The sequence below is a fragment of the Cryptomeria japonica genome, chromosome 6 (genome assembly GCF_030272615.1).
Source record: "Cryptomeria japonica chromosome 6, Sugi_1.0, whole genome shotgun sequence".
Lineage (NCBI taxonomy): Eukaryota > Viridiplantae > Streptophyta > Pinopsida > Cupressales > Cupressaceae > Cryptomeria > Cryptomeria japonica.
In genome coordinates this window covers 632,467,469-632,494,898 of record NC_081410.1, presented here as the reverse complement: position 1 = coordinate 632,494,898, position 27,430 = coordinate 632,467,469, and positions in this window count along the sequence as shown.

The window sequence follows — 27,430 nt, the reverse complement described above, 5'->3', positions numbered from 1 at the left end:
GCTCTTCAAGAGATGGAATGGGAGAAATAATGGGATCATCAAAAGAAATGCAATCTTGGAGTGTATATGGAGCATTAAGACAAGGAGATGGAGGAACAAAAAGATCTTGTGGAGGATTTAAAGGAATAATTTGATCTTGACAAGGAGAAAGATCATTGGAATCCTCTTTAAAGGTGCTTTGTGCTTGAATTTTAATGGGATCATCATAAAGGATGGAAAGGATATCTTGATCTTTCTTAGGAAGTGGAATGTTAATGGGATTTGAAAGGATATTGTTATCATGAAATGGAAGGGGATCGTTTGGGATTGGATGGACTAGGATATCTTGATCTTTCTTGGGGAATGGAGTGTCAATAGGACTTTGGATAGGATGGACAAGAATAGGGGAATCATCATGAGTGTCTGGGAAGATGGAGTCCTGGTCAACAATTCGATGGGATGATAAGGTTTCAGGATCTTGATCTTGATTTGTTTCAACATGCATTTCTTTATGCTCTAAATTATCCTCTTGACATGGGGTTAGAGTTTGGATATGCATGGGGGATTCTGACAAGGGATCAATGGTTTGGCATGAAGGAAATGCAATTTGAACATTTGTGATGGATTCTAGCAAGGAATCAATGCTTGAACATGAGGAAGAGGGACTTCGAATGGGGTCCTCTAAAATAGGTAATGGCAATAAAGTGCATGGTGGCATTGGGTTTTGTATTTCTGTAACATGACAAGGATGTGCATCATGAATTGGATTATCGTGGAAATCAATTATGGATAGCCCTTGGGTGTATTGTTTGATGAGGACAATATGGAAGGTTCTTGTGAAACTTCTAGAGGTGTAGGGATAGATGCCACTAGAGAGTCAATTTGCTTGCGAGGGGATGAGGCACTGCTAGACATAAGTGTATTATTTTGATCTTCCTCAAAGAACTCACTTGGTAATTTCCTTAAGATCATTGCAATAAAGCCACATTTCTTTCGAGGTTTTGACATAGTTGTATCTAGAATTTGAACTTGTTTGGCAAGGAATTGGTTCTGATCTAATGTCATGTTTTGATATTGGACTTGGTTCAATTGTTCTGACATGTTTGAAACTTGGGTTGGTGTGTGTTGCAACCTTTGTTTTTGAATGTTTGGTTGTGGTTGTTGACATTGATATTCCACCATTGGTTGAACCATTTGTGGACATTGTATAGTTGGTTGGACATATTGTTGAAATTGGACCATTGGTTGTATTGGTTGTATATGTTGAACAATTGGTTGAACCATTGGTTGTATTGGTTGAAAATCTGATTGATAGTAAACACCTTCTTGTTCTTGTTGTGGAGGCACATAATGTTGAAATTGATGTTGTCTCCTTTCTTGAAATTGTTTCATCATCTCTATTTAGGAGAGGAGAGCTGGTATGTCTGATCATTCAAGAAGAGATCTTACATCAATTGGCTCAATCTTTGGATTTTGACCTAGAAATTTTTGAAACATTTTGGACATTTGTGATCTATTCTTCTCAATGTTTTTCACTCTTTGTTCCAATATCTCCTCTTCTTGAGCTAGTTTCTCCTCTAGTTTTTGTATTTGGAGACTTGTTTCATCATAAAAAGTTTGACCGATATTGCCTTGTTGTTGGGTTGGATATAATTGTGATTGCCTTGGATTAAAATTCGATTGCATTGTCGGTTGATACATCAAACTTTGTTGCATCATTGGTGCTTGAAACCTTGTTTCAATAGACATGTCACTATGCAATGTTTTTGGGATTTTTGATTTTAAAAGGATGATGTATGATATGCAACTAAATGCAACCTAAATAGATGAAAATGTAATCTATGGCAAGAATTCAACCTATGTTTTTGTTGTTTTTCAAGATTTTGACAAACTTTTTGGAATGCAAATCTAAAAATGAGACCCTTAGGAAATTAAAATGATGTCTAGACCTCAAAGGACAAAAGGACCAAGTGATAAAAGGACAAAATGACAATGTCTCCCCTATATGCTTGGATACTAAGCTAGGTTTGACCAAATGACATTGATGACAAAAAGACAAAAGTTTGATAAGGTCTAGACTTCTTAACAATGACTTAGGGTTGTATCAAAGATTTGCATTACTCAAGTATGACAAAACCTAGTTTTGGCACTATATGCAAAGGGACAATTACTATGCAAATGACCCTAATATGATATGATAATGACCTAAGCTTAATGAAGGGACCTAGGGTATGCAAATACAAATGTATGACAATGTCAACCTAAGGCAAAACCTAAGGTTGAATTATGAAATGGTATTACTCTAATGCAAGAGGACACATGCAAATGAATGACCCTTATTGATATGCAAAGGAGTATGACCTAGGTGAAACTTAACCTTGGTAGTTGACAATGAATTTGCAAAATGCAAACCTAGGATGAACCTAAATCTAAGTGACATGAATGTTGAGACAAGATTTTGAAAAATGTTTGACAACCATGTTTGAAGGTTTTTTGAACTTTGTTGAATGAAATACTCTTGTGTTTAACCTTGTTTTGAATCAATTTGTCTTGTTTTTGAAATGAGACACAACTCAACTTTTGACAAGCAAAGAAGACAAGATACTTCAACTTAGACTCAAGACAATCATGCTCATTCACACATTTCTTATGGATGGCAAGGATAGTAGGTACTTGAGAGGTAGACTCATTATGAGATTCAAGGAGAACACATAGATGCTTGACCCCATGGGCTCCCCTCCACGACACTCACTTCTCAGGGCAACCAAGCATCAGTCCCCATGGAAATCTCCCCATGGTGAACTTAGTATCTCTTCCAAGTATCCGAACTTGTCCTTCTCAAGCAACTAGAAGGATTTTTGGCCTCTAAATACAAGGTGTTTAGTAAGGATTTCTATTAAGTGTTACTCCTTGGTGTCACGCAAGCATGATTGAGACATAGGCCCACCAAGATACCAAACAAATGTAGTCGCGCAAGCATGATTTAGACCGTGAGGCCCTACTTAGATGCCGATATGAGAAAGAGTCCAAGGGTCATCACTTCCCAAGTAACTACAATTCCCATGTAATCCTTCCTTCAAAGCTTTCGCCCATCAGGTATTTATTTATAGTGAGTTAGAATGCCAAGGTACTCTAGTTGTGCTCACTTTGGGTCGTTCCCCTCTCACGATTGTCACTTGCTTGCAAAAGAAAGCAAATGGTCAGGAAGGCAAGCCCTCTAAAGGTAACAAACAATCCAAAACATGAGAATGGTATCAAAGGTCTGGATTTTTGATCACCCTAAGAAGGATGAGAGCATACTCTCCTACTCCAATGTCAAACTCAACAAGCAAAGTGAACACATGTTCATTCCATCCTACTTAGCAAACATACTAGGTGCCTAATTAAAAATCACAAACACAAAGTTTGGTTGGAATATAAGGCAACCTTCAAAATCACTAAGTTAGGAGTTTGATTTGTTTGGTCTTTGACTAGCGAACCTGCAAACAATTCATTAGTAGTTTGTGAAATAATTCTTTGTCAAGCGTTTCGCCACAAAGCTACCAACAATGTTAGAGAATCAAGAGAAATGAATCACAATCAAAATTAATCCATAAAAGTTGTGATTCTTTGTCCTCTTAGATTAATCTATGTGAAATTTATCAAATTTACCACCCTAGATTAATCTAGATAAAATTTGCATGAATGCATGATTAATTTGCCAAGCTAAATTAATCTAGATGAAGGTTGCATGATTTTGTTTTTGAAAATTTTGACCATTTATAGCAGCATAATTAAAAATGTCATAACTTCCCCAATATTGATACAAATCACAAACTATAAGATGATCTAGAAAGGTAAAAACATGATCTAATATACCCAGAAATAGTTTATTTTAATTCTACACGAAATGTTTTACATGATCAATTGATTATGACTGTTTTTTTTTAGAAGAAAAATCTGAAATTTCTCCACAAAAAAATTTGCAACTTCACAAAACATTCAAAAAAAAATATTAGATCCAAGCATTTTCACGTCGAGTTCACTATTTAATGTAGATAGGAATCTAGAAATCATCAAAGCAAATAACAAATTGGACTAGTTCAATCACGAAAACTGAAATGCAATGATAACAATCCTAAAAACATTCAATGAAAACATGAAGACAAGACATTCTAAATGAAATCTAAGCAAACCAAATGCAGATGTCTCCTTCATGTGGCTCCATTGTCCTTCTTTCTCCTTCAAATAGCTTTGTTTTGTGGATCTCTCCTACAAGTGCATACGCATGAGATGAAAGCAAGATTGACGAGACGACAGCATAAGGGTACTAGAAGCGTGATTGATTCGACCAGATCCTTTGATTGAAGAAACTCATCCAATTTATAAACAAATTGGAGAGAGGACAAGAGTAGCATGAAATTGATATTAGAGGCAATTGATTTCAAAAATGGCAAAATTGAGTTGAAGAAAGAAGGTTATGACACCTTCTATGTCATGAATTATGACATATTGCCAATGCAAATGTTAGAGGACTAGAAGCTTATGACATCTTGCTATGCCAATAGTATGACGCATGAGAAATTCATGCTTCCACTGGAGCACAAAAATAGGGAGAGACTAGAGAGAAATTAATTAGGTGGAAATTGAATTTGACAAATTAGAAAATTAGGTGGAAATTAGGAAATTAGAAATTGATGAAATTAGAAAAATAAGTGAATTAATTAACAATTTTTCATTCATTAATTAATTCACAAAAAGAGGAGGAATTAATTAGCCAATTAAAAAAATATTTAATTGTGACAAGAAGACTTAGGATAAATAAATAAATTATTTAACCTAGAGGGAAAATGCCAAACAAGATTAAATGAATAAATCATAAAACCTTAGAAGATTAGGTCTTGACAAAAGATAATTGATGTAGATTCAATTTGATCATGATTCTGACTTGATAAATGATTTGATTGATAAACAATTGAAATTGGTTGACAAATTGACCAATATTGATAAAGAGACCAAATTGATATGCACCAATTGACATGATTGAAGAGGACAAGGATCGATGACAAATCGATCGCAAAATTGATGAGATTGACAAGGATGAGGATCGATGACAAATCGCTCACAAAATGACAAGATTGATAAGAGGACAAAACCCTAATTCAAAAGCGATAAAAATGAGGAATGCAGAAGAAGGACTCGATGCTCTCAAATGATAAAGACCAAGTGCGCAACATAGAAGAAATGTTAATGCGACACAAGAACCCTAAAATAAGGCAATGCGCAAATGTTAAAGTATGACTCCGCAAGCGTTGACCATTTTTAGATGTCTACAATATCTATATATATATATACATATACATATATATGTATATATATATGTATATATGTATATATATATATATATGTATATATATATAAACATATATATATATTTATATATATATATAAAATATATATTTATATTTTAAAAAAAAAAAAAAAATTAAAGTAAATAGTGATTTAAATTTTGTTTTTAATATGAAAACAAAAAAATATAAAAAAAATATATATATTTAAATTTTTTTTGTAGGGCTCGGCCCCTTCGATTTTCCCCGCAGGGCGGCCCTTTATCATAGTGGGCGTGGGCTCCGCAGCAGTGGCCGCAGCCGCCACTTTGGGCCACAACCCACAGTGGAAGGCCTCGGCCTCCACTGTGGGTGGCAACCCACAGCGACGGCACCGCCGTCTCTGTGGGGAGCAAGCCCCCATTTCGGCCCGCCCACTGTTAAACTTGCCACCGCCTTCCTTGTGGCATCTCAGCTGATCCCGCCATGGCCGCTGCCCGAGTTCCCCTACAAACAAGAAAATAAAATGGAACCCTAGCCCAGCTAGGGCTAGGGTAAATAAGTAAAGAGAATGTAAAAAGAAAATAATATTAAAAAAAAGAGAAAACCCTAGCCCGACTAGGGCTAGGGTAAAACATGGTTAACAATAACCAAATAAAATAAGGGGCTTATTTTATAGAATAAATAAGGGCTAGGGTTGGCATGGGTAAACCCTTTTAGGTGTAATATATATTATTATTATATATATCTATAATATTATATATATATAGGGCTGAATTATTTAATTTTAATTTTTGAAAGATTGAGATGTTATAAAACAAATAATAATGAAGTAATATTTGATTTTGAGATTAAATAAGATGAGTTGTTTAAATATTAGTGAAGTTAATATTTATTTTCAATTTAAATAGATGGAGAAGTTCATGAACTAAATATTAATGAAATTAATATTTAGTTTTAATTTAAATAGATTTAGGTATTCATGAAATAAATATTAATAAAGTTAATATTTATTTTAAATTTAAATTACTTGAATGTTTATGAACTAAATATTATGAAATTGATATTTAATTATAAATCAAATAGATTGAGTGACAATAAGCTAGTCCATATTAATCTATCTTTAATCTTAAATTATTTTTCGTTATTTAAGTTAGTAGATAAAGTTCATTCTAAACATAGTTAAGACCAAAACTGGTTAGTGCGTTTCATGTTAGCGAACTTATTGTTATTTAGTTGTTATTTAAAAAAAAAAATTATTCCGTTCTTGCCCTAAATTTTGGGCATGACATTGGATCATTGCATGTTCGTTTTCTCAGAGGTTAGTCAAAATTTTAATTAATATAACTGTGATTTCAGGATGGAACCAAGAAGGGATTTCACAAGGAAAGTGAATTATCAGGATAGAAACATATGTGATGATTTCTTGGAACAACTGACCATGTCCACAAATGCCATGGCCAAAATTAAAGAATTGGTACCCAAAGCCCCCCATCTAAGGATTGGAGATGGTTTGTATGACAAAGGCAACTGGTTGAGAGATCCACAGATAGGGATATCAGGTTTGGGTCTTTTCAAAGTAGGATTCGGTCAGATACATGCCCTTGCCCCAATGAATAGTATATGGGAGTTAGACGTAGGAAAGCTCATAGTCCCTGGGGTTTTCATGGATGTAGATTTGTTAACCCAGATTGCACACAATTATGACCCTGTGGCTAAGTGTATTAGGAATTTGAATGGAAGAGCCTTAATTGAGATCAATGACGATGAATTTAGGAAGGTGTTTAAGCTTAGTGAGGTATCAAATAACTTAGAGCCTATCAATTTTGAAACGTTAGCCCAGGTTTACAATGTGTGGAGAGATCACCTCAAGAGTGGCCCTTTGAAGGATTTTTTTGTCAAAATAGGAGGGCTAATTGTTGTAGGCCCTAGTACCATGGAACCTTTCTCTCTAAATTTGTTTACTCTAAGGGATAAAGGCATGTATTGGTCACTATGTCTGATCTTTGTGGAAGATGCTAAAACAACTATGCCAGCCCATTATATGCTGATGATAGCACAGATTTTGAACCCCTCTCTGGCAGTAACATTTGATTATGCACCTTATCTCACAGATGCAATCCATGCAGGTCTGATAGGGATAAAAAGTGGTAAGGTAGACATACCATTTGGATGGTAATCCCTTCTCATGCATATGTTTTTATTTAAAGGCGTTGATTACTTTGATAGTGAAATGGATCTAGCTAAGGAAAAGGATGGTGAAGAGATGCCTGTACAATTGTGGAGTACCATTTTGTCCTGGAATAGAGAGGATGCTAGCTACCTAAAGTTTGACAGATGCTTTGCATCTAAGATTAGGATTCTCTTATGCTCAGATAACCCTAGGATCCTCAAAGCTCTTTTAGAATTCGTTAGGCCTAAGGAATTTGCTGAAGGTATCAAGATTGTGCACAACTAGGGTGACATATACTTATACCTTGTTTCTACAGTTTTCAAAGTTTATGGTTTTAGAGGCACTCCATATTTGTTGCCCTATCAAGTCCCATTGAAGATACGAATTGCAGAGGTCCTAAGGTAGATTGGGAGTGTGCAAGAGGTAGAGATAACAAATAGGGGAAAAGGAACCATTTTCCCAACTATCACCATGGCCCATCAATTTGTAATCACCAAGGGTGGTTGGAAACACTTTGATGACTTCTTCCAATCATATAGGTTGTCTACTGCAGTATCAAGGTTTGTTGACCCTAAGGATTTTTCAATGGCATGCTCAGTAAGAGAGAAGTATGTAAAGGTAGGCCACACCAATTTCATTTCCTTGAGGATCTGATTAGAAATGAATTCAATTTGGAGGAGAAGGAATTGAGGAAAGAGAAGTGGGTGGCATACAGAAGGGCTCTTGATTTTATTCATCAGTTTAATAGTAGTTATGACCCTCTATCTAACTTTAATCCTTTGAGGAAAAGATTAAATTCTTAGTTATTTATTTTGAAGACCTAATGCAAACTTTGAAAGAAAAGAGGGAAGCTATAATAAGAGATAATCCTGACAAGGCTAAGTTAGTTCTAGCTAAGCATGCCTTTTCTAAGGCCATCCCTCCAGGTAATTATGTAATGCATAAGAAGTCAAAATATAGTGTGTTGATGCCAGTAACAGGTGAGCCCTCTACTTCAAGAGGGAAGAGAGTAATTGAAGATGTCATTGACATATAAGACTCCCCTAAGAGGCAAAGGGTGGGGAAAGAAGTGCAAACAGGTGAGTCTCTGTAATCTCCATCTCAATCCCCTATCCATATAGGAAATGAATAGGCAATAGTAGAATAATTGTTGCAGTTAGGGAAACTTAGAGAGATTGCTTATACATATGAGGAAACACAAAAGGGAATGGCAGAAGAGCCACCGAGTGCTAAGATGAACTTAACTATGGATGAGTTCAAAGGTAAAGAGTTAGACCCTACTATCAAGAAAGCCAGTGAGGAGTTCCTAGTTGATAGCAATTTTGTCATGACAGGGGCCTTCCTACAATTTGTCTGGAAGCAAAACATAGAGCAATTCAAAGGAAGGTGTGAAAAGAGGAAGAGTGAGCAGCCTCATAAAGATGCAAATTCAGCAGAGGAGGAGGTAAAACAAGAAATGATGGCAGAATTTAAAGCCATCACTCCTGAAGCAGAAAGAGAAATGGTGTCAAAGGTTGGTGTTCTAACCCTCTCTGAATGGGATATAGCAAAAGCCTTGGTACTTGAAGCTGTCAGAGAAGAAACCAAGCCTATGGAAGGAGTCACATTTAGCAAGGATAATGTTGCTTTGGTCATGTAGTCCTTAAAGAAGGATGAGAGTAGAAGAAGGAAGGACACCTCAGAATCCTGTTTCCTTGGAGGGATGATTGTTAAAAGAGTCCAAGAGACAGGAGTGGTGGAAGCTGCCAACACAGTTCTAGAAACTACAAAGTTTAGTGTGGCAGTGGTTGAGAAAGAAGAAAAGGAGAAAGATAATCTCCAAGTGAAACTAGAAACAATTCTAAAGGCTTATAATGAAGCCAAAAATGAGGTAGCCAACAGGGATAGTATTATTGCTAGACTGCAAAGTCAATTGGCAAGACAACACCAAGGAGGTGAATCCTCTACTCTGATGATTGCATCTTCTCTAGCAAGAACTCCACCCATCAGTTCTATTGTTTAATTTCCCCCTTCTCCCATGACCTATGGTTTTCAACCAGCTAAGACCATTCAACATGAATTGGAAAAGTTAAAACAGGCTCAAGCCTTGTTTGCAAATAAATATGAAGAAAAGGTAAAGGCCACAATTTTGAGTTTTGCTGATATAGTAGAAGCCCCCATTGTGCACACTACTATGAAGAAGATTTTGGATATTTTGGGTGAGTTGAATGAAGACAAGGATACTTTGGAGCCGATTTTAGAGAAGTGGATGCCTAGGGAAGTGGATTTAGAAATTATGTGTGCATCTTATGATGAGGCAAGATCTGATGCCATTATTAAATCCACAAGTGAGTTAGCAAAAAGCATGACCAGGCTATTAGAAGGAAGAGCTGGTATAGAGAGAAAAGCCAATTTGTATAGGAAGGAATATACTAAGCATAAATTTAAATTATTTCCTGGGGGTTTTGTTAATCTAATCAGTTGAAGGACAAGCAAGTATGGCTTGATGAGTTAGGAGCTAATTTTTCTCTAAGGGGGAATAAAATCATCAATACAGATGACACATCTCAGTTAGCTAAGTTGAAAGAAAAGATTGTTAGCTTCTCATGGCCTGCTGATGACGTGTTCCAAGAGTGGACCAAAAAGTATGCGGTGCAAGAAGAGGAAGTCCCAGAGTAGTTAGAGGATGCTGCAGTGCAGCAACAAACTAAAGAGGCCGCTGGGGTTGAAAGTGACTTATAGCTTCTTTTGGAAGACATTGCGGTTGTAACAAACTTTTCCTAGGAAAGTCCGAAGCTTGTATGCATCCATATTGTTATAAATGGATACCAGGACTAATGAATAGGGGATCACATGAATTTGTAAAGAAACTCTATTGAAATACATCTAGGTTTTTCTAGTTCTCTTAGAGGTTACTTTGAATTATGTAATATTTTTAAAAAATGAATATGAATATATAGATCGAAGTTTCAGGCCTAAATCTTTTTTGTCTTCTGGTGTGCATTCATTAGTTTGCTGGTTTCATTTGGATAATTTAGGGTTGTTCAAATGAGCATGGATTGCAAGGCAATCTTATAGACATATTTCTGGCTTTTCTCTTCAGGAGAGGGATTAAATGTGCATGAAATATTTTTGTTAGTAGATCAACTATTTTCTGCTTTGAATTTGATGAATTGTTTTAGTTAGATGGGAAAGGACCTATGTATATGTTAGGCATGTATGGAGTTCATGAAAGCCGAAATGATGAAATGTATAAGAATGTTCAGTTTTGAAATCTTTTGCTTGATTTAGGTGACTCTGTGGCCTGGCTAAGGCACTGATGCCTGTTATGGAATTCTTTCTATTTTTCTTGAGGATCAATACTGAAAATGAACACAAGTTTTTCTTTTAATGTTTCAGTTCCATTGAGGTGATGAAATCCATAGGTTTTTAGCATTGGTTTACTATGGATCTCAATTTAAAGGTGTGAAAGTTTTCACAAAGGGTATACCCACCTGAGCTTTGGATAAGTTCGAAGTGTAGAAGGTTTTATTGAAACCTTGTTATATGTTATTCTGGAGTTCTATTTTCTTGATGCCCTCTTCATATGCAAACAAAGTTATTAAATCTTCTTACAGAGAGAATAAGGAAATTAGAATTTGAGACTAACAGTCACCTTTGCACATCAATTTGTAATCATCAAGGGTGGTTGGACACATTTTGATGATTTCTTTCAAACCTATAGGTTGTCTACTGCAGTGGCCAGATTTTCTTATCCAGAGGATTTCTTTAATGGCATGTTCAAGAAGAGAGCCATATGTAAAGGTAGAGCACACTAGTTCCATTTTCTTGGGGATTTGATCAGAAATAAATTCAATCTAGATGAACAGGAATTGAGAAAGGAAAAATGGATAGCATATAAAAGGGCTCTAGATTTTATCCACCAATTTGACAGTGGTTATGATCCTTTGTCTAGTTTTACTCCCTTTGAGGAAAAGGCTAAGTTCTTGATACTTTATTTTGAAGATTTAATGCAAACCCTAAAGGAGAATAGGGAAGCTATATTGAAAAATGACCCTGAAAAGGCTAAGTTGGTTCTAGCTAAGCCTGCCTTTGCCAAGGCCATCCCTCCAGGTGAATATGTGATACACAAGAGGCCAAAATATAGTGTGCTAGTGCCAGTCAGGGGTGAGCCTTCTACTTCAAAAGTGAAAAGAGCAATAGAAGATGTAGTTGAAATCCAAGATTCCCCTAAAAGGCAAAGGGTGGGAAAAGAGGTACAAATGGGTGAGCCTTTATATTCTCCATCCCAATTCCCAATCCATGTGGGAGATGAACATGTAGTGGCTGAGCAATTATTGCAGCTAGGAAGTCTTGGAGATATTGCCTGTAATTATGAAGAAGTGCAAGAAGGAATGCCTAAAGAACCACCAAATGGTGAAATGGACTTGACTGCAGAGGAGTTTAAAGGCTAAGAGTTAGACCCTATCATCAAAAGGCTAGTGAGGAAATTTTGGCTGATAATAATTTTGTTACAACAGGATCTTTCATGCAATTTGTTTGGAGGCAAAATATAGAACAATTTAAAGCAAAATGTGAGAAGAAGAAAAGTGAACATCCCCACAAAGATTCATCTATAGTGGAAGAAGAAGTGAAACAAGAAATGATGAGTGAATTCAAAGCCATTACTCTTGAGTAGGGGAGAGAAATGGTAGCAAAAGTTGGTGTATTAATTCATCTTGAGTGGGATATAGCAGATGCATTAGTGCTTGAAGCAGTAAGGAAAGAAACAAAACCGTTGGAAGGAGTGACATTTAGCAAGGACCATATTGCTTTGGTCATGTGGTCTTTAAGGAGGGATGAGAGTAGAAAGATGAATGATACCTTAGAGTCCAGCTATCTTGGAGGTATGATTGTGAAGAGAGTGCAGGACACAGGGGTAGTAGAGGTTGCTAGCATAGTTTTGGAATCAACAAAATTTAGTGTGGCAATAGACAAGAAGGAAGCCAAGGAAAAAGTTGATCTCCAGGTAAAACTGGAGATGATTCTAAAGGCTTATAATGAGGCAAAAGGGGAAATAGCCCACAAGGATAGTATCATTGCCAAAGTAAAAAATCAATTAGCAGGGCAATACCAGAGAGGTGAATCTTCTACCTTAATGATTACCTCTTCTCCAACAAAACCTCCATCCACTAGTCCAATCATTGAATTTCCCCCTTCTCCTATGACTTTTGGTTTTCAATCAACTAAGACAATACAAGATGAAGTGGAAAAGTTGAAGCAGGCTTAGGATCTTTTTGCAAGTAAGTATGAGTAAAAGGTTAGAGGCACAATTTTGAAGTTTGCTGACACAATAGGGGCTTCTATTGTGCATATATATATGAAAATAATTTTGAGCATGTTGATTGATCTAAAGGAAGACAAGGCTACTCCAGAGCCAATTTTGAATAAGTGGATGCCTAGGGAGGTGGAATCTAAATTCATGTGTTCATCCCATGAAGAAGCAAATGTTGATGCCACTATTAAATCCACCTGTGAGTTAGTGAAAGGCATGACCAGGTTGGTTGAAGGAAGAGCTAGTCTAGAAAGAAAGGCAAATCTATGTAAAAAGGAATATGCTGACCAGAAATTTGAAATATTTCCTGGAGGTTTTGTCAACACAAGTGAGTTAAAAGATGAAAAAGTATGGCTAGATGAGGTAGGACATAAATTGTCTCAATGGATAAATGATGTCATCAATTCAGATGACACGTCTTTATTTATTCGGACAATTGAAGAAATTGAGAAGATGAAGTCACATTATGGTTTTTGGAGATAGGGGTTAAGCAAATAAGAAACACATGGAAAAGATTGAATAAGTTGAAGAAGAAAATTGTTAACTTCTGCTAGCCTGGTGATTACATGTTCCAAGAGTGGAAAAACAAATATGTGGTGCAAGAAGTGGAGGTTCAAGAACAGTTATCTAATGTTGCAGCGGTATAACAAACTTCAAGGAAGTTGGGATTGAAAGTGGCTTGCAACCTCTTTTAAGAGGGAATCACAGTTGTAACAAACTATTCCTAGGAAAGTCTAAAGCTTGTTTGCATCCATATCATTATAAATGGATACCAGGGTTTTAGGAGAGGACATCACAAGAATTTGTAAAGAAACTTGCTGAAATGTACCTAAGGTTTTCTGGTTCTTTCAGAAATCACCTTGAGTTATGTAAGATTTTCAAATATGAATATTAATATACAGATCAAAGCATTCTAAGCCTAAATCTTCTTTCTCTTCTTGTGTGCATTCATTGATTTACTGGTTTCTTTTAAATAATCTAGGGTTATTTGATTTAATAGGGTTTGCAAGGCAATCTTACAGACATGTTTTAGGTTTTTCTCTCAAGGAGGGGGATTAAATATACGTGAGACCTATCTGTTAGTAATTCAATTGTTTTCTTCTTGAATTCGATTACTGGGTTTAGAATAAAGAAAAGACTTATATATATGTCAGGCATATATTAGGTTGACAAAGCTGAAGCAATGAAATGTATGTGAATGCTCAGATTTGGAATTCTTGTTTAGTTTGGGTGACTCTGTAGCCCAGAATAGGCACTAATATCATTTATGGAGTTATTCTATCTTCCTTGGGGTCAAGACTGAAAATGAATACATGTTTTGTCTTTAGTTTTCAGTATTATTGAGGTGATGAGGTTCACAGGTTTCTAACATTGGTTTACTGTGGATCTTATATTAAAATTGTGAAAGTATTCACGAGAGGTATACCCACCTAAGCTTATGACAAGCTTGAAGTGTAGAAGGTTTTGCATAAACCTTGTTATATGTTATTCTGGGTTTTGATTTTCTTGTCATTCTCTCCGCATGCAACAGAGGATTTGAATTTTATTGCGATAGGGAAATCAGAATTTGAGAACAACAAGATATTTTGTTTTGGAATAGAATTATGTCTTGTTTAGGAATTGTTGTTTAATGTAAAAGTGGCCTCAATGAGGCCAATACTTTCAAAAATTAGTCACACATCATGTTTGGTGAGTATACTTCTAGAGTTGGGTGACACCTCTTTGGCCCAAGCTGACTTGGGAGATTTCTTAGAAAGGCCTAAAAACCCTAGAGCATGTTCAATGATGGAGAGGATAGTAAGAAGTGGCTTATTGCAAGCCGGTGCTTTTCCAACCACTGCTCCCTATCCAGATTTGGTAATAGCGTGCATGAACAAATATGATAATGATAACAGGTGCATTAGAACCAGTAGTGGCGAGTTGTTGGTGGAGATTAACAAAGAAATAGTAATGGCTGCGATGGGGATCCCATATAAGGAGCCATACAAGGACTGGTCAATTGGGACCTCATATGTGTTTTTATCTAAGAAGAAAAGAACATATAAAAGCATTATTGCAAGGAATTGGCTTCTGAAGGGTCAAAAAGGGGGGTCTCGGTTATTTAAGCCTCTTACTAGGGAAAATTTCATCACAGAGGTGAAACTAACACTCTTTCTACAGGGAGGATTGGATGTACTTCTATATCCAGGTGTTATTAGCTGGTGATAAATACTTTGACTTGGCTCAGGTTGTCGTTGAAAGGCTTCATGAGGGTTTGAGAAACTTTGTTGGTATGTCCAACTTTTACATGTCTTCATACTTATTCTACATATTGTCCTATACCAGAGACTGGAAAGGATTGCATAACTAGCCATGGGTAGACGGAATGAAGGTTTATGACTATTACCCTTACCTACAAGAACAAAAGTATGCAGAGTATTTCATTAGATGGAATGATGTTTTCGCAGGAAGGCTTGCTTTTGAATTACAAGGAGATATTAATAAAATAATGTCAGTAGAGACCATGGAGCTGATTAGCATCTATGAAAGTTATTTCATCTAGTTTTTTAGATTTACTTATATCCAAGTGGGTGGTTTTGAAGGTGAGCCATTAAAATTATCCAGATATTCTTTTGACAGTTATGTATTAATTGAAGTGAGTTGACAATTGGCTCACATTGACAAAAGGTTAGGAACAAAGGGTAAATTTGGAGTTGTTTTTCATATTGAATTTGGTTATTACAATTGTAAATCTATATCTAATGCCTTGAACTTAGAATTGGAGTTCAAAAAAATGAATCTCCTGCCTTACATTGCCAGGTGAAAATTTGACAGAAGGGGATATGCTGTAGAAATTTGAATGTGGATGACCATTTCTTCCATGAACCTCAGTTAGAATATTACTGGGAAAACCGTGCTGATGAATTTGAAGTGAGGAAGAGATTATGGTCAAGGTTCACCCTACAGTAGGTTATTACCATGAAATTCCCCATTAATGTATCAAGTGTACAAGAAGAGGAAGGGGATGATGTCTTTGATCCTGAATTCAACGAAAATGTTCAAGGGTAGCCAATTCCTAAAATTAATTGGGATAAAAGAGAGGAAGAAAGAATTCAAGCCAAGTCCTTCAACGTTATAAGAAGAACAAAAAAATGGCTAAGGGATAGAAAGTTCAAAAAGGATACAAACATGCCTCCTCATGAATTAACAGTTGGTCGATGTGCTACAACTCAGATTCCTACTTCTTTCTCTAACAAGATTGTGGATATTGCAAGTGACACAAGGCCAATTATTGAAGAGGTTCAGCCCAGAAGGTCAAAGAGGTCTCCACTGAATTCATTAGTAGTCTGAGTTACTTGCTCGAGGACCAAAAAGAAGAATAGAGAACCAGTGGTGAACCAAATTGTTATGGACTTGGATCTGGGTGAAGAAACTAAAGTGTCAATGGATCAACAAGTGTTGAATAACCCTCCATTGCAGGATACAGATGCAGGTAAGGAATCTGAATAAGGGCCAAACCCAATGAGCACTCTGACTATTATTGACTCATCGGATGCTTAGACACCTCCACCATCTAAAGAAACTTCCAGCACTCCTCGATGGCTAGGAACTTCAATTAGGAAGAAACATAATGTTGTCCCTATTACAATTCCCATGGACGATATGGTGAGCAAGTGCCTCAGGAAATCATCTAAACAAAATAATCTCAAAATGCAGGCAGTGGTGGAAGTGGATGATGCAACAGGTCATTGGGTGGATGAAGTAGCTAAGCCCACCTCAAGCAGAGATTCAAAGAAGGCCAGTGAAGATGATTTTACTATGGAGAAAATTGATTTAGGAGTTTCTTCAAGGGCGGTAGATGCTAAACACATGGAATCCTCCACAAAAAGGATGATATCCAGGTCTTGGAAGGATGAGAAAGACAAGAAGGAGATGAAACATGTTGTCACCCAAATGGTAGAATACATTAATGCCATACATCATCCAAGCCCACACCCACTGTCTCAGATGACATTGTCCTTTGACCCTAAATCACCGATGAACCAAAATATGTTAGATCAAGTCTAGAGGAGTTGCATGATAGCTGAAATATTCAATAAATGGCATGATTATATTGCACAACAAGGTTCAGATTACATTGTCAACCTGGTTAAAGTATATGAAGATGCCATAATTGTGAGCAAAGAACTAGAGCTAGAAATTATTGCATGGGAGAAGAAAAGAACCAAATGGGTGGCAGTCTTGGCCCAAATCAATGATGTGCAAAAGTTTCGTGTGATGAAATTCCTAACTGAGAAACCAATGGAAAATCTGGATGATAATGTGCTTTATGTGTCAAGAAAGAATGTCGAATGGATAAATTCAATTATTAGGCAAGACCATAAGGAATCTGCTAAATTACTTAAAGGGTTGAAGGATTTAAAGTGCATTGATATACGAATCATGAAGGAGGATGGGAAAACAATTGAAGCCATTGCAGATATGGCCAAGATCTTCAAAGAAAGAGTGCATCTTGCAAAAGAAACAAAATCTCTGACCATCGATGAATTTTCAAAAGTGGCCAGGATAGAGTCGATGCTGACACTCGGCTTTCATCACTTAGAGGCACATAAAGAAAAGGTTATGCATGTGAACATGGACAAGGAAGTGTGGAACCAATGTATCCAACACATCAGACTCCCATACTTTTAGGTTATCTTGAACTTTTCAGTAGCGCATCTAGAGTGGTGTAATGTGCGTGGTGCCACAAAAAAGTAGGACGAATCAGTGGTTGCTTCTTCCACAATGGAGTCCTTATCGACTAACGAATGAGCTCTCATCTTATCTGCGGCTTTTGTTTATTTAGTTTCATAAATTTCAAATTAGATGACTTCTTTGACTCTAGGTTAGAGTTAAAAGGTTTAGGGTTATTTTGTAACAAACTATTGGCCTGGAGGCTATATATGTAAAAAAAGCAAGCTTTGTTATAGTCTGAAAAACTTTGATTTGGAGGAACAGATTTGATTTTCCTTGAATTTCTCAAAACTTATATTTCTGGTACTTGAATGAAATGCTATTTTGATGCAATCTTAAAAAATCTATGTGTTTGAAGGATTAGCGGTCTCTATTGAGATGTATGTTGATGTGTGAAATATGTCATTTCATTACCAGTTCTTTTTGTGTTTGTGAATTCATTGATTTTCATTGTTTACAAGAAATTTCATTGTTGTTTAAATGGCATTGATCCCCCTTGTCCTGTGAGGCATGAGTGAGAATCAATCAACATTTACACTACTTTGATTTTACTTTACTTTGAGTTTATTTAATGAATATATGCGGAAGTAGAAGTCTGTGAGCTATACACTTATAAATATATCTTTTGTAGCATTCTTTTGTGTTGATGAATGAATGCAAAAGCCTTTCATTCTTTCTGGTGAAAAGTGTATTCGTTTCTAAATTAACTGCATAAAAATTCATTGCAAATCTCATGAGGAGCTACCCTCTAATGCAGAGGATGAACCTTAATTTGGTTCACACAACTGTTGGTTCATTTGCTTTCCTTGCATAATAGGTGTGCACGAGTCAATATTGTAATATATATATATATATATTAAAGAAAGGGAAAATCTGTTAACAAATAGATTTTTGGCGACTTTGCTGGGGAGTCAAATCACAAGACTGGTCGCCTAGTTACAAGATATCAAGAATTGGATTGTCAATTTTTTAAAGAACCTTTTTAGGTGCCATCAAAGTTTTCCATTATCGACAGACTGGAGTCAAGAACATATACTAGGTCTCAAAGATGGGAAGGGATCGTTGACTCTATTTTTCAAGAATTGTAGAACCTAAATTGTCAGCTATCCTTTTCACCCAAGAGATGTGTGAGGCCTCACCTCGACTTAGTCTGACATTCAGTGGATTTTATATTTTAGACTATTATGGATACTTTATTTTGATGCATTTTGAGACTTAGAACTTATATGATTTCAGGATTTGGAAAACATTGCTATGATTTGATGATTTACTTACATGCTTTTTGAGATAGAACACTACATGATTATTAGATAGAATGATATTGCAATGATAGATGTCGATATTGAATTTGCAGGACTTTATTCTGAATATAGAACTATGATGTATGTTTAGTTTATGTGAATTGGGATGAAAATTGCTTATGTGAAATTGCTTGGTAAAAGTTGTATTTGATCTGTGCAGATGAAAATTGTATGCTACTGATGATGTGCATTGTTATATTGAATTATATTATATTTGGATATTTGGAAGTACTAATGTGTAAATCGAGATGCACAGGAAATTTACCATGTGACCATGGAAAATTACGGAGAATCAAACCTAGACTTATGTATGTTCGTAAAGCCAGGGTTTGTCTATTTGGAGAGACAACACCCCGTTTGTGTTTTATTTTATTCGTAACAATATATGTTGCATGAGTGTTAAGTGTTAATTAAATTTTAATGTGTAAAAACCTCAAGAGACAATTTCATGTTTTATTTTTGTAAAAGTATTTTATTAGTGTCACTTGACACGTGTGTACTTAAATTTAAATATTTTATTTTGTCTCTTGGTGGGAAAGTGTTTAATTATAATTAATCTTAAATAAAATAATGTGTTGTCAAAAATATTTTGGGAATATAATATTTGGGGTGGTCAACTTATGTTTGACCCGAAAATAAACTTCAGATTGGTTTAAAATGGGTTAAATGAACACCTAGGGGTAGTTTAATAGGGTTTCCTAAAGCCCATAAGGTATACCTAGGGGTTAGGGGTAATTTTAGGCAAGTTTCTACTTTATAATGATCTTTTTAATGCTTTAAAAATTGGTTTTTTTGAGTTGAGCGAAAATGGAAAATTGAAGTTAAATCAAATCAAGATTTTTCCTTTTGGAAGGAGAGTCTTTTTGCATTTTGCTTTCTTTCTTCTTTTTGGTTTTTTTTAGAATCCTGTGAGAACTCAGAGAGTGAGCTTCTTAAGGAAGATTTTTGGGAATAGCAGGGTAATCACCCACTCTCCATTTTTGGAGACAGAAGAAAATTTAGAAGAAAAAATAATGTTATGGAATAGAGGAAATTGAATAAGGGTAGAAGGAAAAAGATTTGTGGATTGGGCAGCTCTTCATCAGAAATCATAATAACCTTTGGGCAGATTAAGGTTGGTTTCAATTTTTACTTTTAATATCTTCTTCTTGTTCATGTCTGGAAGTTTGTTGGCGTAAGAAATTTGTATTCTTGGAAGTTTATGTTTGAGAATCTTTTGATATTTTGTTTTATGAAATGATGTGTTTTGGGAGTTTTCTCAAGATCTCTTACTCTTCGGAGAGAAGAGGATCTTGAGGGTGGTAGCAGTGACAGCCCTCGAGTGAGAGACTCTCTTTTGAGAGCGATCACAAGGGATCTTTTTGTGACCCTTGCTGCATGGCCTGTTTGTGCAATGGGGGTCATAAGGAGGGTTATAAGGCTAGAATGCCTTTGGGGGGCATAAGGAATAAGGAGTTGAGAATTCTTGATATTTTTTTATTGTGCCATGAGGTGGCTTCTTGTTTGTATCATACTTGCAGTTCTCCTCAGGGTATTTGGTCCACTACCACCCTTTGAAAATGTTCATCACCGAAGTGTGGTGCTGTGAAAGTCAGGTTGGGAATGTGTCTGGAATATTTGTATGCTTTGCTTTCTATGTGTTTGTCTGTTTGTTACCCGTCTAGGAATTGGTTCTCCGAGCTCGGGGGTGGCTACCAGTTAGCCTAGGCTGGGAGGTGAGCACTCCGTGGTCATATTTGTGTTTCTATTATGCAGGAAATTCAAAGGAAAGAGATTAGGAACTATGAAAGAGATACAGATGATTGTTATTGAAGATACTTGAATTCAGTTGCAGATGTTTGTTAAAAGTTGTTAAAGAAATATGCCTCATTCATAGAAAAGAGAAGCAAGTTGTAATTTGTGAAAGTAGACTTGAAGTCTTATTGTTGTGACTATTCAGAGAAAACATTCTGTAAATTGGTAGAATATCTTAGAGATGTTTTAAAAGAAAAGCTTGTTATTTCTACTTCTGGTTTATTTGAAAAAGAAAAGTAAATTAGTGTTGCATGCAAAAGCTTCTTGTATTATGGAAAGAAATAAAAGAATTGTTTTCATTTAGATTTTATTTATATTTCACTTGTGGCAAATAGAAGTTTATTAATGTTGAAATATTTTATGTATTTTTAATGAAAAAAAAAGTAGTTTTATGTAAATATTAGATTTGAGGAGAAAAATCAATGAAAATTCCTTTTATTCTAGAAAAGTATATTGTATCTTTTTAAAAGTATTTTAAATTGTATTTTAGTTAGCATTGATTTAAAAGCTTATTGATTTTATATATATATATATATATATATATATATATAAATCTGATTTAACTTAATGTTTTTCCTTTTATTAAATTAGCTTAAAATTTTGCATGCAAATTCTCTTTTAAAAATTTATATATATTTATATTGAAATAAATTTCATCCTTTTAATTATGCTTATTTAAGTTATGTAAATATAAATATATATATATATATATAAATATATATATTTATATATATATATATATATATATATTTTTATATATTATATTTTAAAAAATATATATATATATGTTTTGGGTCCCCGCAGATTCCACTGTGTGTATGCACAGTGGACGGCCGCGCGGTGCCCACTGTGTGCACACACAGTGGATCCGCTAGCGGCGCCCACTGTGTGGGCACACAATGGTGCCGCCGCGCCACTGTGAGCTCACACAGTGGTGCGCGCGGCTAGCCCGCCTCCCAAAACTCCCGTGACATGCAAACAATGAAATCGTGGCCGCCTTTAGGGTCTTCGGCCAGCATGAAACTTTGACTGTTAAAAAAAAATTTATGGGATAAAACCCTAGCCCGGATGGGGCTAGGGCAAATCGGGTTTAAAAAAAATAAAAGAAAAATATTAATTAGTTTAGTTATTATAAATGTGAGAAAATTGGAACCCTAATTAGGGTTGGGGAAAAATATTAGTTTAATAATTAGGAAGTTAAAAATGGCTTTTGAGTTAGAGTTAAAATATTTAACATATAAGTAAAATATATATCTATATCTATATATATATATATATATATATATATATATATATATATATATATGTTTCCATATATATATATGGGAATATATATATATGTATATATATGTATTTTGAGCATTTTGAATAAGTAATTAAATTATAAATATATAAATATATGCATATTCAAATATGTATATATGTATATATTTATATAATCCTGATTTTAATTTGGGATAAATTATTAAGAGAAATATAAAAGAATTGAAAAGACTATATAGTCTTATGGGAGAATAAATTAAATTTTTCACTCCTATTTCCTTTAGTTTGATTTACTTAATAAACCTATTGACTAGATATCTCTTGGAGATAGAATTAAATCAGTAGGTTCTCCGCAATTAAAATTTAACAATTTATCGATGCTTAGTTCATTTTAGAATTAGCTCGAATTTAATAATGGAAATTTCATTAACGTTGTCGCAAGAGTGAACTTGTTAATTAATTTAGTATGTTTTTTAAAAAAAAATTGCTCCGTTTTTGCCCTAAATTTTGGGCATGACATTTTGGTATCAGAGCAAGGTTTCCACACTAGGAGCCTTACTCACTTACGTTTCGCCTTAGAATATTTTTTAAAAATTATTTTGTTAATGGAAATTTGAATTTAAATAAATTTAATTATAAAAGAAATAAATTAATTGTTTTTGTCTTATTTTCCTCTTAGGATGCCTCCGTTGACGCGACAAGCTCGCAAGCGCGGACGGGGTCCTAGACGTGAGCGCATAGCATGTGATGAGGTAGAGAGGGAGGCATCGGTTCCAGAGGAGAACCCAGAAGCACCTCCCGAACAGCCAAATGAACCTAACCGAGACCTCTTAGCAGCCATTCAGAATCTTATTGGCATTGTTCAGGAAAGGATTCCAGCAGAGAACCCTTAGGTTAGGAGTCATGACTCTGGGAGTCATAGATCTGTTGATAGAGAATGAAGCAGGAGCCCAGCTCCGATTCCTGTAGAGAGTCAGGGTGGTAATGAGCCAGAGTCAGTGCATATGCCAGGACCACCTCCAGCGGTGGAACCAGTTTATTATGAGAGAGGTCGTCAAAATCCAGGGGATCTCATCAGGGAGGTCATGCGCCTCCAACCACCATCCTTCGGAGGTTCTACAGATGGAGTAGAGGCCGAGGCATGGCTTCTGAGTCTTGAGAGGTGCTTTGCGTTGCATTCTTATGAGAGCAACTTGAAAGCACGTGTTGCAGTTCATCTTCTGAGAGGGACAGCCTCCACCCGGTGGAGACAGGAAGAGTACAAATGCGGATTAGTTCCTGATACACTCACTTGGGAGATATTCACAGAGAGGTTCCATGAGAGGTACCTATCAGAGCACTTCAGGCAGCGTCGTATAGACGAATTTCATGATCTCCAACAAAAGGCTTGTCAGTAACCCAGTATGAGAGTAAATTCTTTGAGTTGTTGCCATATGTAGATTATCTAAAGGATGAGAAACTTCTTGTAAATTGCTTCATTAGGGGATTGAATGCCGGTATAGCCGGGCCTATTAGGATGTCTGCCCTAGAAAGCCTTCGGGTTGCTGTAGAGAAGGCACTGATTGCCGAGGAAATTCAGGTTAGACCACAGGACAATAGGGATCAGTTTCAGAACCGAAATCCTGCACCTCAGACTTATGGATTCTAGAAACAACATTGGAAGGGGAACAACCGAAATTCTCAGGGGTTCTCCAAACCCCCTCCTCCACAACAGACACCACAGAACCAGAGGCAGAAGCCTCCACAGTATCCGCAGGGCTCCAAGCCCAAGGAGTAGCAGACTCAGGGACAGAAACGTGATCAGAGAGCATAGGGGCAGTACACACAGCCGGCGGGGACTCAACAGTCCTCCAGGGGTGGGTACAGCGGATCCAGTAGATCAGGAGGTCAGGCTTTTTCTAGGCCTCAGGGTGCCCAGTTCCAGGCATGGGGTGCTTGCTTTACATGTAGAGCCATGGGGCATTTGGTGAGGGATTGCCCTCAGGGACAGGTAGCAGGGAGTCAGCGGATGGCTGCTTCAGAGATGACAGTTGGTGATATGGTTAGGTCCCATAAAGTATTCACAGTAGTTGACAACCGCCAGGCTGATCATCAGGCCACGGTTATCGAATCTTCAGGTATAATCAAAGGTAACAATGTATCTATTTTGTTTGATTCAGGAGCCACTAACTCCTTTATATCTCCATCAGTTGTGGAGCGTTGCGGGCTAGTGGCAACTAGGCAGGATGTCAGTTGGGAAGTGGAATTAGCTTCAGGGGCTAGAGTGTCAGTGGAATCAGAGGTTAGGGCATGTCAGCTGCAGATTGGCAAGACCACCACTTTAGTAGACCTTAGAGTGACTCCACTTGGATCTTACGGAATCATACTTGGCATGGACTGGCTTTATGCCCACAGAGCCAAGATGGATTGCCGCCTGAAAAGGATCGAGTGTGAGGATGATCATGGTTCGCCCATAGTCATCACCGGGATTCAGAGGCCCATGTCTCTTCGTATGATCTCCGCAATGCAACTTAAGCGGAGCATGCGGAAAGGATGTCAGCTTTTTGCTATCACTATCAGTGACAGAGGGGAAGAGGAGGAAAAAGAAACATCGCTCGATGACCACCCTATCCTTAAGGGATATTCAGATGTATTTCCTTTAGAGCTACCCGGAATGCCTCCCCGCAGAGAGATTGATTTTCATATAGACCTAGTACTAGGAGCTGAGCCAGTTTCCAGAGCACCTTATAGAATGACCACAAATGAGCTTAATGAACTTAAAATTCAGCTTGAGGAACTTCTTGAGAAGGGTCATATCCATCCTAGCATATCCCCATGGGGTGCACCAATCATCTTCCTTAAGAAGAAGGATGGATCTCTACGATTGTGTATGGATTATCGACAGCTAAATAAAGTAACCATCAAGAACCGATATCCTTTGCCCAGGATTGATGATTTGTTTGACCAACTTCAGGGTACCAAAGTCTTTTCCCAAATAGATCTGAAGTCAGGATATCATCAGTTGAGAATAGTGGAAAGTGATATCCACAAGACCGCATTTTGCACTAGATATGGTCACTATGAGTTTACCATAGTCCCCTTTGGACTTACGAATGCCCCAGCAGTTTTTATGAGCCTCATGAATGGGGTGTTCCGTACCTTCCTGGACCATTTTGTTATTGTGTTCCTCGATGATATACTGATATATTCTTGGAATGAGAAGGAGCATGAGGAGCACCTGAAATAGGTATTGCAGTAGTTGCAGGATAATCAGTTGTTTGGCAGCCTATCGAAGTGTGCTTTCTTTCGATCTGAGGTTAAGTACCTTGGACACGTTATTTCCAGTGATGGGATCTCAATTGACCCATCAAAGATTAGGGCTATTATGGATTGGCCAGCGCCTACCAGTGTGACAGAGGTCAGGAGTTTCATGGGTTTAGCAGGATATTACCGACGTTTTGTCGAAGGTTTGTCCAGAGTCGCACACCCTATTACTTCTCTTCAGCGTAAAGGGAAGAAATTTGAGTGGACAGAGAAGTGCGAGAAGGCCTTTCAGGAACTCAAGAAGGCACTTACTAGCGCTCCTATCCTTGTTGTACTGGATCCTTCAGCTAACTTCATGGTTTGTACAGATGCTTCCCTAGAGGGTTTAGGGGTAGTTCTTATGCAGGATGGTAGGGCCATAGCTTTCGAGTCTAGGAAACTTAAGACTCATGAACTTAATTATCCCACTCATGATCTTGAGCTCGCAGCAGTAGTGCATGCACTTGTGAGGTGGAGACACTTCCTTTTAGGACATCACTTTGAGTTGCATTCAGATCATCAGAGTCTTCAGTACATCTTCACTTAGCCGAACCTTAATGCACGTCAGAGGAGATGGATGGAGTTCTTGTGCGAATATGATTTTGACGTTCACTACATCAAGGGAAAGGAAAATGTAGTTGCAGATGCTTTGAGTAGGAGACGTCACGAGGTTTACACTATATCCATGGGCACAGACTTGAGAGACCGTATACTTCGGCACTTGTCAGAGGATGGATGGTATGCAGAGGTTTGTCAGGTATTACGTTCTCAGGTTACTCTAGAAGGGAAATATGTGGATTATTCTTTGGAGTCCGATGGACTGTTACGCAACAGAGGGCGCATTTATGTACCTTCCTCCAGAGGGTTGCGAGAGTTCATTGTCACGGAAGCTCATAGAGCTCCTTATGCAGTGCATCCCGGGGTTAAGAAGTTGCATGCTGACTTGAGGCAGTTGTATCATTGTCCGGGAATGTGGCAGCTCATTGCTGAGATAGTAGCTCGGTGTCTCGAGTGTCAGAAGGTAAAGGCGGAGCACCGCCATCCAAGTGGGTTGCTTCAGTCTCATGCTATACCAAAGTGGAAGTGGGATACTATATCCATGGATTTCATCATTGGTCTTCCTATGTCTTCTCGTCGCCATGATGCTATCTTGGTGACAGTTGACAAGTTGACCAAAGTAGCTCACTTTTCACCAGTTCGTACTACATTCACAGCTCCAGCAGTAGCACAGGTGTTCTTGCGAGACATTGTTAGACTTCATGGCGTACCCCGTAAGATTATTTTTGACAGGGATTCTCTTTTCACTTCTACCTTTTGGAAGTCATTACAGGCAGCTATGGGCACTAAGCTCAATTTCAGTACAGCCTACCACCCGGAGACAGATGGTCAGACAGAGAGGGTCAATCAGGTGTTAGAGGATATGCTTCGTATGTACGTCATGGATCATCAGACCTGATGGGAGGAGTATCTTCCCTTAGTGGAGTTTGCCTATAACAATGGGCATCACACTTCTTTGGGGATGCCACCCTATCAGGCATTATACGACAGGCCTTGCAGGACGCCCTTGAGTTGGGATCGCATAGAGGATAGAGTTGCTATTGGTCCTGAGTTAGTTTGGGATATGGAACAGCAGGTGGATTTGATTAGGCAGCGTCTCAGAGAGGCTCAAGATAGATAGAAGAAATATGCCGATGCAAAGAGGGTTGATTGTAGTTACTTGGTTGGAGACAGAGTTTTCTTGAGAGTGCGACCGCATAAGAGTCCAATCCATTACGGAAAGGGTTCTAAGCTCGCACCTCGCTTTGTAGGACCTTTTGAGATTTTGGAGAGGATAGGCCCAGTTGCCTACCGTTTAGCTTTGCCACCTAGCCTGTCACGCATCCATGATGTGTTTCATGTTTCAGTTTTGAGAAAGTATATCTATTATGAGTCTCACATTTTAGATTGGGATCCCTTGCAAGTGGAGTCGGACGGGCAGCTAGCTTTGGAGCCCATTCGCATTTTGGCACGCCGGACATTGGCCCTTCGAGGTCGAGAGCTGGACCAGGTTAGGGTCCAGTGGGATTGTTATGATGAGGTTACGGCTTCATGGGAGGACACAGCACATATGAGATCAGAGTACCCTCACCTCTTTGATGAACTCCAGGAGGAAGTTCATGCCTAGAGGGGGAGGATGTGAGGCCTCACCTCGACTCAGTCTAACATTCAGTGGATTTTATATTTTAGACTATTATGGATACTTTATTTTGATGCATTTTGAGACTTAGAACTTATATGATTTCAGGATTTGGAAAACATTGCTATGATTTGATGATTTACTTACATG